The following is a 13,246-nucleotide window of genomic DNA, read 5'->3' on the forward strand; positions in this document are numbered from 1 at the left end:
AGCACTATCACAAGTCCCCACACTTCGAACCCAAAACCACTAGACCAGAGCACAATCTGGTACGCCCCCAACTGCAGGCGAGGGCTTCCCTTACTCAGGTCAGTCCATACCGTCTGTAAAAGGAGACCTATGTCTTCTAGTGCACTGACACCTAGAATTGTGATGCAGATTTATTTCTGTTAGCATAAACATATTAATGATTTCCTCATTTCTATTTTCCTAACACTAAGATTATCCACAATGATGGTACTCTGATTGTTTTTCAAGAACTCTCAATTCATCACTCATGTCGGGGTGTGGTTTTCTAGGACTCTGGGCAAAGAGGCTATCAGCACCAAATAATTTTTTTCCTGGAACATTTAAAAATACTTTATTTTCTTTTCCAGTAGTTTTTTTCTCACAAAATTGCTTTAAATTGTCTAAATTCATGTGTTCCTGTCATTCTATGTAATGCTTTGCTCTTAACACGATTCAGCCATTCAATTTGGGGCCAGTAAGAAACAAACTGAAGGCATGATCCCCAGGTGCCCAGTCACTAGTGAATTACCCTTTATTCCCTAGGGAATGGTCTCAGTTTCCACTCCATCTCTGTACTGACACGTCAAATTGAAGAGCGTTAATGAAGTTCCAATTTGCAGTCGGCTGTGATGAAGATGGTGGTGGTGTTCTGTAATCTGTAAGTTTTTTGTCCTATTTTTGTAAAAAGCTGTTAAAATGGGATCTTTGTCTCAGTTTTTACTGGTGAGACAATATAATAGTTATCAGATACCAAAGTAAGCATGAAATTGAGCACTTAATGCGTGTTTTCTAAAACACTAAGATCTTTACATGCATTGTTTCATTTCAAAATCATAACTTTATGGATCTTCATAATCATAGTTTACTACCGAGGAAATAAAATGCCAAAGTGTTTGTGACTTGCCCAATATCTCCAGCATTTTCCTGTCTACCTTCAGACCCTAGTTTGAACTGCAGTCTCCATTAGTTTATGATGACTGGAATCTTACACAGTTGCTCATTTGTTATTCTCATACACCGCAAGAGAACAGATATAGTGTGAACATGCAGTTTGCATACATATGTCCTGAAAACATTCACTGGAGAAGCTGAACATCCTGTCTAGAAAAATTGTTTTCAGAAATATTCCAGTGATGGGCACATTAGGTTAGGAGTCAAATCTGTTATTAGTATCGGAGCCTGAAGACTTTCAATAAATCAAGATTATTAGAAACTTCCTCTTTTAAGACAGCATGATTTCCCTGAGGCATGATTTTCCTTACCACAAGTGAGAGTTGTGCAAAGAGACTCCTGTTATATGATTGCAGCCACCTCAGAGGCTGAGGCAGAAAGGGCCAGTTAAGCCACCCACCAATTCCTAACACACCCACAGAAACAATGTGAGAGAATAGATGCTTATTGTAGTGTTAAGCTGCTAAACTTGGAACTAATTTATTATGTATTAATTAGATAACTAATTAATGTAGCTTTTTAGATTTCTCATTGGACTTGCTCTTAAATAAAAGTTAATTTCTGGGAAAAAAAAGTCTCCTGCTAAAATCATTTGTTTTCTGAGCATTAAGAAGATGGCTAAAAGCAGAATAAGCTTTTTAGCTCTTCACAGGGTCAATCTGGAATACAGTGAACAGCCAGTACATTTCCTTTAAAATAAGTCATATGCTTGCTGGTGGGAGGAAGCAAGCAAACTTTAAAGGTAGCTTTTTGCTTACAAATCTGCAATATAAAATAAGGTGGTCACCATTTTTTCAAAACTTGAACTTAGTACTAAGATTGCTTAACTTTTCTTTATGGGTTTCCTGATTGATTCAGAAGGGGGTGGATTGGTTCTTGAACCGTTCTCACCATCACTGGAGCCAAGAGCTGAACTCAACCGGGGTGGGCTTCCTATTCCCTGCTTGGGAAACTGATGGCCTAGCTTAGGTAATCAGACTGAACCTCCGGTGGTTTGTTGAGAACATTTCTACAGGATGCAATTGCCACACAGATATTGCAAAGGAAGAAAGTATTCACAACTCAGATTAGTTTCAGAATGCTGTCTTTTTCAACTTTAAGATTTCTTTATGTAAGAATCTCAGGCAATATTATTGGTTATATTCTGTATGTTGCCCTTCCATTCCTATGTCTAACCTATTTTACAATTTGCAGTTAGTACCTTTTTACCCCTTCCCCTATTTACCAATCCCCCAACCCCTTCCCTATGATAACCAACAGTCTGTTGTCTGTATTTGTGTGTCTGTTTCTTATTTGTTTGTTTTGTATTTTATGATCCACATATAAGTGAAATCATATGGCATTTGTCTCCTCTGACTGGCTTATTTCACTAAGCATACCTTCTAGGTCCATGTTGTCACAAATGGCAAGATTTCCTTTTTATGGCTGAGTAATATTCCATTGTGTATGTTCCACATCTTCTTTATCCAGTCACCTATTGTTGGGCACTTGGGTTGCTTCTATATCTTGGCTATTGTAAATAATATGGTGATAAATATAGTTGTGAATAGATCTTTTCTAATTACTGATTTTGTTTTCTTCAGGTAAATTCCCTTAAGTGGAATTACTGGGTCATATGATTACTGTTTTTAGTTTTTTAAGGAACATCCAGTGGCTGAGTCAATTTACATCCCCACCAACATCTCTTTTTTGCCACATCCTTGCCAATACTTGTTATTTGTCTTTTGGAGAGTACTATTTTGACTGGTGTGAGATGATGTCTCATTGTGGTTTTGATTTGCGTTTCCCTGATGATTAGTGACATTGAGCATCTTTTTATGTGTCTGTTGTCCATCTGTATGACTTATTTAGAAAATTATCTCTTCATGTCCTCTGCCCATTTTTTAATTGAATTATTTAGGGGTTTTTTTGTTGCTGAGTTGTATGAGTCCTTTATATATTTTGGGTATTAGCCCCTTATGATTTGCAAATATATTCTTCTATATGGTAGGTTGCCCTTTTGTTTTGTTAATGGTTTTTTGCTCTGCAGATTTTAGTTTGATGTAGTTCCATCCTTTGATTTTTGCTTTCTTTTCCCTTGCTTGAGTAGGTGTATCTATAAAGAAATTTCTCATTCTGATGTTCATTAGACTCTTGCCTATGTTTTCTTCTAAGAGTTTTGTAGTTTCATGTCCTACATTTAGGTCTTTAACCCATTTAAAGTTTACTTTTGGGTGTAAGACAGTGATGGAGTTACAATCTCTTAAATGTAGCTGTCCAGTTTTCCCAACATCTTTTATTGAAGAGACTGTCTTTTCCCCATTGTATAGTCATGACTCCTTTACCATATATTTATTAATGACCATATGTGCATAGGTTTATTTCTGTGCTCTCTGTTCTGTTCCATTCATCTATGGGTCTGTTCTCATGCCAGTATCATACTATTTTAATCACGCTAACTTTGTGTATAGATTGAACTTAGCGAGTGTGATATCCCAGCTTTATTCTTTCTCACGATTGCTTTGGCTATTTGGAGTTCTAAGGTTCCATATAAATTTTAAGATTATTTGTTCTACTTCAATGAAAATGCCATTAGTATTTTGATAGGGATTGCATTGAATCTGTAAGTTGCTTTGGGCATGATAGACATTTTGACAATATTAATTCTTCCTGTCCATGAGCACAGGATAGATTTTCATTTATTTGTGTCTTCTTTAGTTTCTCTCATGAGTGTCTTAGGGTTTTCAGAGTACAGGTCTTTCGCCTCCCTGGTTAGGTTTATTCCTAGGTGTTTTACTCTTTTTGATGCAATTGTAAATGAATTGTTTCCCTGATTTCTGTTTTTGCTAGTTCATTGTTAGTATATAGGAACACAACAGACTTTGGTGCATTAATTTTCTATCATGCAATGTTGCTGAATCCAGTTATTAGTTCTAATAGTTTTTTGGTGGAAGCTTTAGGGTTTTCTACATATAATATCATGTCATCTGCAAATAGTGACAGTTTAATTCTTCCCTACCAACTTGGCACTCTTCATCCTCTCTGAGTGCCATGGCTAGGACCTCCAGTACTATGTTCAATGATAGTAGTGAGAGTGGACATCCTTGTCTTGTTCCAATCTCAGAGGAAAGCTTTCAGCTTTTTGCCATTGAGTATGATGTTAGCTGTGGGTTTGTGGTATATGGCCTTTATTATGTTACAGTACATACCCTCTATATCCATTTTGTTGAGAGTTTTTATCATGAATAGATGTTGAATTTTGTCAAATGCTTTTTCAGCATCTATTGTTATGATCATGTCGTTTTTATCCTTCCTTTTATTAATGTGGTATACAATATTGATTGATTTATGAATATTATACCAGCCTTGATTACTGGAATAAATCCCACTTGGTCATGATGGATGATCCTTTTGATGTATTTTTGAATTAAGTTTGCTGATATATTGTTGAGGATTTTTGCATCTATGTTCATCAGGTCTGTAATTTTCCTTTTTTATGATGTCTTTGGTTTTGGTATTAGAGTGATACTGGCCTCATAGAATCAGTGTGGAAGTATTCCCTCCTCTTTTACGTTTTGGAATACTTTAAGAAGGGTGGGCATTAGCCATTCTTTAAATGTTTGGTAGAATCAGCTATGAAGCCATCTGATCTTGGACTTTTGTTTGTTGGGAGTTTTTTGTTTACCAGTTCAATTTCATTGCTGGTAATTGGTCTGTTCAGATTTTCTGTTTCTTCCTGGGTCAGTCTTAGAAGGTTGTATTTTTCTAGGAATTTTTCTATTTCTTCTAGGTTTTCCAATTTATTGGCATATAATTTTCTCATAGAATTCTCTATTAATTCTTGTGGTATCTGTTGGCACTATTCTTGTTTTGTTTCTGATTTTATTTGTGTACTCTCTCATTTTTTTCTTGGTAAGTCTGGCTAGGGGTTTATCTATTTCGTTTATTTTCTTAAAGAACCAGCTCATGGTTTCACTGATTTTTCCTATTGTTTTATTCTTCTCTATTTTATTTCTGCTCTGATCTTTATTATGTCCCTCCTTCTACTTTGGATTTCATTTGTTCTTTTTTCTCTAGTTTCTTTAATTGTGAGTTTAGACTGTTTATTTGGGATTGTTCTTGCTGAGGTAGGCCTGAATTGCTATATACTTCCCTGTTAGAACTGCTTTTACTATGGCCTACAGATTTTGGGCTGTTGTTTTTTTTTTTTTCATGTTTCTCCATGTCTTCCTTGATTTCTGTTTTAATTTGTTCATTAGTCCATTGATTTTTTTTAGAAACATGTTGCTTAGCCTCCATGTGTTTGTAGGCTTGTTTTCTTTGTGTAATTTCTAGTTTCATACCAATGTGATCTGAGAAGTTGCTTCATACAATTTCAATCTTTTTTAATTTATTGAGGCTCTTTTTGTCTCCTGGTATGGGATCTATTCTGGGGAACATTTCATGTACGCTTGAGAAAAATGTGTATCCTGCTGCTTTTGGGTGGAATGTTCTGTAGATATCTGTTAAGTCCATCTGATCTAATGTGTTGCTCAGTGCCCCTGTTTCCTTATTTATTTTCTGTCTGGTTGATTTATTAAAGTGAGTGGTGCATTAAAGTCTCCTAAAATGAATGTGTTGCAATCTATTTCCAATTTAATTCTGTTAGTATTTGTTTTACATATTTAGGTCCAATGTTGGGTAAATAGATATTCATAATGGTTATATCTTCTTGTTGGACTAACCCCTTTATCATTATGTAATGTCCTTCTTTGTCTTTTATTACTTTGTTTTGAAATATTTTGTCTGATATAAGTATTGCTATTCCTGCTTTTTTTCTTCCTATTATTTTCAAAAATATCTTTTTCTATCCATTCATTTTCAGTCTGTGTACATCTTTGGGTCTGAAATGGGTCTCTTATAGGCAGCATATAGATAGGTCTTATTTCTTTTTCCATTCTACCACTCTATGCCTTTTGATTGGTGCATTCAGTCCATTTACATTTAAGGTAATTATTGATAGACATGTACTTATTGCCATTTTATCAATTGTTTTCCAGTTGTTTTTATAGTTCCTCTCTGTTCCTTTCTCTTGTTATTTAATGATTTTCTTTAGTGTTATGACTGGGTTTCTCTTTTTTAATTTTTTGTGTATCTATTATAGGCTTTAGGTTCATGGTTACCATAAGGTTCAAAGATAGCTTCCTAACTATATAACAGTCTGTATTAAGTTGATGATTGTTCTACTTTAAACACAACCTAAAAGTACTCTTTTCTTCTTCTTCCTCCTCCACACTTTATGTATTAGATGTCATAATCTTCATTTTTGTGTGTATCCCATGACTGATTTTGTGTATAGTTAGTTTTACTACTTTTGTTTTGTTTTGTTTTTATTTCATACTTGCTTGGTAAATAATTGGTCTACTACCTTTGCTGTAGGCTTATTGTCACTAGTGAAAAATATTTAGGCTTAAGAACATTTCCATCTACAGCAGTCCCTTTAACATATCCAGTAATATGGTTTAGTAGTTATAAATTCTTTAAGCCTTTGTTCACCTGGGAAATGTTTAATCTCTGCTTAAAATTTGAACAATAATCTTGCAGGGTAGAGAATTCTTGTTTGAAGGACCTTCTCTTTCAATCCATTAAAATATTTCTTGCCACTCCCTTCTGGCCTGGAAAGTTTCTGTTGAGAAGTCTGAGCATAGCCTGATGGGGTTTCCTTCACAAGTAATCTTTTTTTCCTCTCTGACTGCTTTCAATACCCTCTCTTTAATCTTTGTCATTTTAATTATTAAATGTCTTGGTGTTGTCTTCCTGGGGTTCCTTTTGTTAGCAACTCTCTGTGCTTCCATGACCAGAGAGTCAATTTCCTTCCCCTGATTGGAGAAGTTTTCAACAAGTATTTCCTCAAAGAGACTTTCTATCCCTTTGTCTCTCTCTTCTCTTTCTGATACCCCTAGTATGTGAATACATTTCATTTTTATTGGTCACACAGCTCTCCTATCATTCTTTCATTCCTAGACATTCTTTTTTCTCTCTGTTCCTCAGTTTCTTTGTATTCCTGTTGTCTAATTTCCATTTCATTTATTGTCTCCTCTACTTGCAGCAATCTATTACTCATTCCCTCCATTCTCTATGTCATTTCAGTTACTGTATTTTTCAACTCTGAGTGGCTCTTTTTCAGCTCTTCTATCTCTTTGTTGACGTCTTCCCTGAGATCTTTGATACTTTTCCACAGATTAGTGAGCATGTTTATGACTGTTACTTTGAAATCTTTGTCAAGAAGGTTGGTGATCTCTGTTTCATTTAGCCCTCTTTTTGGTGTCTTGCCCTGTAGTTTTCTTTGGGAACTATTCTGCTGCTCTGCATTTTGTTAGGGTTTGTGTGTTTCTCCCTTTGCATTAGATGTATCTGCTATGCTTCCTGGTCTGTAGAGTAATGGCTTCATGAAGAAGGCATTGTGTGGTGTCCAGAAGCTCAGAACTCTTTACTCTCTAGTGCCTGGTTCTCCTTTGCAGTGGAGCCCCAGATGCTGTTGGTGGGATGTGGGCAGGGCTGCATTTCTGTCTGTCTGCCATGGTACTTTAACTCAGGTGATGCAGAACAGTGGTGCTTCTGCTGGGATGGTTATAGGCAGAGCTGCCCTCTGCCTGCCCTGCAGGGATGGTGGAGCTGCTGGGAAACAGAGTGGGTAGATGGTCCAGTGTTTCTGGGGAGGCACCATGGTGGCAGAGGGGTGTGACATTGGGCTTGGCTGCTCAAGAGGAGGTAGGAGCACTGGGAACCTGCTCCTGTAAAGGCCTCCCCACTTGGGCTGAGATAGGGCCATGAAAACTAGGAAATCTTCTCTCTGCCTGCCAGGCAGCAAAGTCTGACACTGTGGGCTGAGGGCACTGGCATGCAGGCAGTGCACAGTGAAGCATCTTGGGGCTGAGCTGCCAGTAAGGGGGATGGAGTGTCTGGAGTGCCAAGGAGTACGTGACCTGAGGGCTGGGGAAGTGCTTTCTACCTGCCCTTTCTGCTGGGGAGACAACTCCATCCAACCCTCACCACTCTGGTACCTCTCTCCCTGCTGGCAAATCTTTGAAAGTGCCGCCTCATTTTTGGGTCTCAACGAGACCAGTGGAGCATGCCTGTCCTCCACAAGCAGCTGGAGACTCAGTCTCCAAGGGTGTTCCACCTGTCCCTGATGTCCAGCCCCATTAATCATCAGAACCCAGTGCAATGTGAACTCATGCTCCCAGGGCAGATCTCCAGGGCCAGGTGTGCAGAGTTCCTGAGCACCTATCCTCTCCCCACTCTGTCCTTCTTCCCCCTGCCTGTGGGCTGAGATGGGGATGGGCTGGGGTCCCACCTGATCATGCCTCTGCCACTATACCCTTCTCTGTGTGATCTTCTCTTCTTCAGCAGGTATAGGTGGTCTGATCTGCAATCTTCAAGTAATTTCCAGGTTTAGTTGTATTTGCTGTAGTTGCTTCCTTGGTGTGCATGTGGAAGTAGGTTTCCACCTTGACTTCCTACTCCACCATCTTTTTTTCTCCTTTTATGGGAGATGGGTGAAATAGGAGAAGGGAATTAAAAGGTACAAACTTCTGGTTATAAAGTAAATAAGCCACAGGGATGCAATGCACAGTAGTGGGAATATACTTAATAATATTGTAACAAATTTGTATGGTAACAGATGATACCTAGATTTGTCTGCAGCAATCACTTTGTAATGCGCATAAACACTGAGTCATTATGTTGTACAGATGAAACTAATAATAATGCTGCATGGTGTGGAGACGAGCACTGTCTGCTTGTAAACTTTTGTCTCAGTATAACCATATGTCCCTATGTATGGCCCCTTCCTTTGGGTGGTATGCTAGGCACTTGATGGCCTGGGGCTAACCAAATCCAGGCCTACCTTATCGATGGAAACATCTTATTGGCACCTCTAACCAAGATTTTTTTCCTTGGGACAAGATCAGACAAGAATTCTCTCTCCTAGCAAAGCACATAGCCTTTGTCTCCTTGCCCCTGGCACAAATGTAGTCTTTGATCCCTCCCCCAATATAAGCAGTTCCCACTCAGTCCACAAATGCAGTGTGTGACCTCGTCCAGCCAGCTGCTCCTGGATGCCCTGTACATAAGTCCCAATAAACCCTCATGTCTCATATGGTGTCTCCAGGTCTTTTCTTTGGGCTCTTGAACCAGGCAATCGGACTTATGATCCCACATATGGCAACTGCTCTTAAATAAATAAATGTGTAAGTAAATTCACCAGTAAAGAGTTAACCTGCAAAGCCCTCCCTCACCCCTCACCCTCAAACCTCAGCCCTCAGAACGCTGAACCCTGGGCCTGCACTGTTTCTTTCTTTACCCATGACCTTGCGGTGTGGCCCCAGGCATGCTGTGTACCTTCCGGAACTTGTGAGTAATAAATCTTGTCTTTTACAAAGTTTCCTAATGGTTATTGCTGAGGGTGTCTTGTAGTCATAATAAGGACCACAAGGACTGTACCTGCCACAACATTGGTTCCCAAAGAGATGTCTGAGGGGAATTTTGGGGTCCAGGTGAGTGCTCCCATGTGTTTCTAGGCAATATCAGTATTGATAACTTGAGAACAGTATAGAACAAGGGGTAAAGAGAGGACATTGTTGAGAATAATTATTAGATTTATAATATGAGCACCTCCATTTGCTGAGCACTAAAAGAGTCAGCTTTTGGTAAAACCTAGGGGCTCATGCTAAGTTTGAAATGCTTACTTAACATCTCCAAGCAAACAGCAGGACCTACTCATTCGGAACTCAGAATGGAGTTCAAACTGAATAATTGAACATTAGAACAGGAAGTCTCATTACTCATGGCAAAGTGTTATCTTTCAATAGGATTGCATTTCACAAGCAAGTCATAAAAATGCCTTTACAATTTTCCATTACGCAAAGTTTTGATGAATCACTGGAAAAGGGGAAGGGAATTAGTTCCTCATATTTCATTGTGTCTTTCTCAAACTAGAGAGCTTCATGTTCTTATAAACCGTCAGAACACCAACCCTCTCACAGATAAGCTTACCCATGTTCTTCCACATCTATTCTCTCATTTGGTTTTAAGATTAAAATCTGCCAGCATGGTTCTGATGATGACTTAATGTCAACTCTCCCCAATCCTCCTAAATATGCTCATTCTTCTCTGAGCTCCACCTCAAGAAATAAAAGATTGCCATCTCAGAATTCACTTATATTTATTTATTTTGTGTATTTATTTATTCATAGGTTTACACGTTTTTCAGTGTCCATCCCATTGAAATGTAAGAGATACAATTTACAGCAGAGACTGTTAGGTACCCCACTATTTCCCTAACACCAGGAAAATAATCATTGTTCAAGAAAAATGTGTTGACTCACCAGCTGCCTACAACTCTGTATCTTATTATTCCTAAAGAAAACTCATGGCTGTACAACACAGAGAAGACAAGTAGTGATTCTACAACAGGTTGCTACGCTGATGGACAGTGACTGTAAAGGAGTATATAGGGGGGACCTGGTATAGGGGAGAGCCTAGTAAACAAAGTATTCGTCATGTAAGTGTAGATTAATGATTAAAAAAAAAAATGCAGTTCCTATGTGGTGACCTCTAATGAGTTCTACACAATGATATAAAGGACATATAAAAGTGTAGGCAAAGGGTCTGTTTGTGTTTATACAGAGGATCAAAGCCTAATTTGGCTACCCCGAAAATGAACTAAGAAACGATATGAAAGAGAACTTCCAACATCAGCACTCTCGGGAAGACTCATGACAGAAGATGATCATCAAAAAACCCCAACAAAGATCCACGCACTGCTACAGCTGTAGATGCACTCATCCCACCAGCTCCTGGACTTGCCATGGGAATGAAGGAGATATCTAAGCTGGCCTGTGCATACAGTAAAACAACAAATTTGACTGGATCTATACTGTTGGAACTCAACCAAGAATTAGGAGAAGTGCAAATTGTAGTGCTCCAAAATCTTACAACTACAGACTGTTTACTGTTAAAAGAACATATGGGATGTGAACAGTGCCCAGGAATGGGTTGTTTTAATTTGTCTGATTTTTCTCAAACTACTCAAATTCAGTTAGATAATAACCATAATATCATTGATAAGTTTTCACAAATGCCTAGGGTGCCTAACTGGTTTTCTTGGTTTCACTGGAGATGGCTGGTAATTACAGGTATGCTTTGGTTATGTAACTATACTCCTATTATGTTAATGTGTGTGCGCAATTTAAGTAGTAGCTTAAAATCTATACATGCTGAAGTTACTCTACAAGAAGATATGTCAAAGAAATAATCAATCTTCCCATGTTTTCTCCCGCCTGCTACTTCTATAGCTTTTCTTCTTTCTTCCTAATTACAACGAATTCTTAAATAGAATTCGTGCCTCATATCAAATTTACCGAGTATCATAACTCCTCCAAGTGGTAAAGATACCTCAAGACAAATGCTGGGCATAGAAGCCACAGGGCATAAATATGCAAAGAAATAAAAAGCTAACCATTTCAAACAATAAGGCTTCTCTCTCACTTACCAACTTAACATTTCCCTGTATGGCCCCGGAAGATGACTGGTTAGCCAGAGACGGGTAAGATTCCTCAAGGGAGGAACAACCTAAGACAGGCACAGTTGCAGGGGGGTCATCAGGTGAGAAATTGGGGATCAACAGAGGTGAGGCTTAGAACCTCACCCCCCCTGTTCTGAGAGAAATCTTCTGCATATGTGGATGTTTTATTGCCCTTGTCTAGCTTGGATTAACACATAGTCTACAGGCACACACCTGATCATCTACATTTGCTCTCTTACAACACTAAACTATGTTTTCTTCATCTTATTAAATGACATCTTCAGCATCTTATTAAAAATAATAAAGAGAGAAATGTGGTATCCACATATAAATCAAGTATAAAAATCAAATGTGTATTCATATTTGAACTGACTGTTTATAGTTCATAATGCATGAGCAAAACCAAAAGTTTCTGTGATGACTGCCCTTGTACTGTTCACCATGTAACTTATTCACTATGTAAGAATTTGTTCTCCATGTAAGAACTTGTTCGTTATGCTTCAGAAGATTGGAGACTGACGAATATTAGGCTTGGGGTGGATTAATGATTGTGCATTGAGCATTGACTCCCCTATACAGAATTTTATTGTTGTTAACAACCATTTGATCAATAAATATGAGAGATGCCCTAACAACAACAACCAAGAAAAAGTACACACTTCCAATTGTAAAATAAATAAGCAACCGGGATGTAATGTATAGCATAAGGAATATAGTCAAAATATTGTAACAACTTGGTATGGTGATAGATGGTACTTAGAATTATCATGTATATAAATGTTGAATCACTGTGTTGTACACCTGAAACTAATGTAATGTAATACTGTGTGTCAACTACCCTTCAATAAAAAATAATTATCTAAAAAAGAAAACTCATGGGCCTTTTGAGAGTTTCTGAAGTTTTCTGATTACTAGTAATGACAAAGAAATATAAGGTGTAAAAGAACAAACAAGTGAAAAATTCAATGCTTTGTGATATCTTAAATGTCTTACAATTTAAAAAAATCTTTGTTCTTTGTCAAGATGCACTAATCTCTCTCAGCCTCATTTTAATTTTCACTCCTTTAATTCACTTTCTTCTGATTTGGGAGACTCAAATCAATCTTATTCTTTGGTTGAAATACGGATTGCCTAATCTACTTTCCATATTTAATGAAATACCAACACTTAAATGAACTTTTCTCTCTAGTACTTGATCTGAAAAACTAAACTTGAGCTAACTTTAATAACAATGTTGTTTCTTTGGATTATGCTAAAGTCTGAGAGATTTTTTTTTAAACATTCAACAGAATGTCAGGTTGTCTAGATCACCATGTTTCCAATTCAATTCACATCAAAGGGTATCAGCCCAATTTAGAGAATTTTAGTGTCAAGAGAGATCCTCTCAGAGGAATTTTACTACCAACACCCTGCGCCCCATCAAGGGGAAAAAGAGTGGGAGAATCCCAGCAAGTCCCACCCCTGTGGATACTTGCAGCCTTTGTTCCAGAGGACTCCCGTAGTCCTCACCAGCACTGACCCCAGATGAAGGAGCTGCCCAGAGGCCCTGCTGCTGCCTCTCCTTGCCAGACTGGAGCTGTCCACAGTGGTGAGACCTGCCCCCAGGCACCCCAGTTACTGCTGTGCCCCATTTTCTGGGATCAGGATGCCACAGTGCCTTGCTATATACAGACCAGAGGTGCCGTCACTCTACACTGGGTCCCAAGTCATGCTTTCACTGCCATTACCAGG

Source organism: Manis pentadactyla, chromosome 14 (genome assembly GCF_030020395.1).
Source record: "Manis pentadactyla isolate mManPen7 chromosome 14, mManPen7.hap1, whole genome shotgun sequence".
NCBI classification, from domain to species: Eukaryota; Metazoa; Chordata; class Mammalia; order Pholidota; family Manidae; genus Manis; species Manis pentadactyla.